We start from the raw sequence: 2,212 nt of genomic DNA on the forward strand, positions 1-2,212 counted from the left end.
TCATAGTTGAAAATTTTCTGGCTAATCTTCAGAACCGACTACTTCTACAACTATAACACTATTTACAACTTTATTTATATGTACTTCTTTATTACAATATGTAATATCAATGTTCCTTGTAAAGGTTACTATTTTATAGAAATTAGACTGAAGTTATTGCCAATCAACCTTTTAATAAACTTAAGTGGGATAACTTTCAGAATTTTTCTCAACATACAATTCAGTTTTTATTCACTCCTGCTATCTTTGACAATTGCTTAACTACCTTAATTTCAAAGCCTTTTTCAGTGTAATAAAAAAGTCCTTTTGGTAGAAGTTTATTGGTCCCGTTTCAAATTATGTTCTGAAACATTCTTGTACTGATGAGGACTCACTATTTTAGCAATTTTTCTGTTTCAACACAGTATATAAAGCCATGCCTCTCAACCAATCAACCTCAGTATAAAAGTGTAAGTGAGGTCAAACAGATTGCTCACTAAATCTTTGACCAAGTTGTCTGATCACATATAGACACAACTCTCTGAATTGTTGCATATGTTGTATAATGTTATCATACAAATTTAAGCATTTCCATTATCGACTGCTGCTTGTGTATGTATATATTAACTTGCTGGTCATAAAACTACAACAAAGGACAAGATATACCAATACTGAATTAAGACCTCTAGTCTTGTCTCTCCAAAAATTAAGAAAAATCCGTGTTCTTTATGATTGACCAACTCATGATGTTGTGCTTCAAATATAGACATTTTCCAAAATTAAACTGTGAAGTTAATGTCAAATACTGTGTTGTAACTTTAAATATAACTGACATATTAGAACAGATAGATGGGTAATTATGATAAACTACACAATAGTGCTACTGTAGATAATATAATTTATCAATCCTGTGGTCCCCATCATTCATGCATTTACAGTTTGGGAATACAGTGACTGCAAAGGATAATAATTCATAATGGCTACATTCTCCGTACTTCATGCTAGCTCACTAGACAAAATAAAAAAGGTTAATTGTATAACTGGAAAAATGTAAAATTTTATTCCAAGAAAATTAACAAGCTACACAGGTAAATTTTGGCAAATGCAACTTTATATTGAAATCCACACATCTGTATCTTAAAGAAGGAAAGACTCACAGACTCTAATGTATTTCTAAAATACTAAGAAATCATATTATATGCTTTCACAAGTTAAAACTTAAATAATTTAAAACAACCAATACACCAAAATGTGCAGAAAATATAAACAAGACTGTGCCTTCAGTAGAATAAATGCTTCACAAATTGTGCAAGATATCATACTAAGGCTGCGGTCTCCCCATGACAGCTGTCTTAAAATATAAACATACATCAACTGCCTGTATTTCTCAGAACAAACTAGAAAGGGCGGCACACCTAGAAAAAAATCATATCACCCCAGTGATGTGCATACTGATTTTGGGAACCATTGGAGTAAAAAGGAAAAAAGAGGACTAAGTGATCTTTCATGCACTCCCAAATGACTGACCAGAGTTATTGATTCAATTTTCCTTGCTTATTTGCTTCAATGCTAAACAAAATGGAAGATACTAGATAACCCTTTAAGGCAACATGTGTTTATTCTGTATAATTATAACTGTTCAATTATGACTGGATATTATCATTAACGTTGCCTAACAGACTGATATCTAGCTTTTTAAAAAATATAAATAAGAGTCTATTAAACTTTATACCAAATCAGCAAAAACCACAGAATACAGTTAAATGTTAGTAATTTCACTGTTAACGAAAATGGTATTTAGAAAGAGTAATATATTGGGAAAAAAAAGTAAAGTCTAAATCTGAACAAAAATACTGCTTTGGAATGCTCCCCAAAACTTACTCACAAGGCAAACAGATTTGTAAGTGTGATAATCCAATAATGCATGGCACATCTTTAATCAGTTACAGTACTTGAGTCCCCAGTTTTCAGTCTTTGCAAAACAATAATTATATGAAATGTTTTAAAGGTCTTCAGATGTCTAAAATTAGTTTTATCGACACATTAACCTCATATCAACTTAATTTATTAAGATGTCCAATGCTAATCTTTTTGATGGTCTTATTTTATGTAGTGATATACACAGCATTTAGCACTGATACTTAGCACCTGCTACTTTCGTAATCTAGATTTCAACCACATAAAGGAATTCAGGGCAGTAGTTCAGTCCTTTGTTCTTAATTACAAACCTTCA

This window comes from Pygoscelis adeliae, unplaced genomic scaffold, assembly GCF_000699105.1.
Source record: "Pygoscelis adeliae isolate BGI_AS28 unplaced genomic scaffold, ASM69910v1 Scaffold113, whole genome shotgun sequence".
NCBI lineage: Eukaryota > Metazoa > Chordata > Aves > Sphenisciformes > Spheniscidae > Pygoscelis > Pygoscelis adeliae.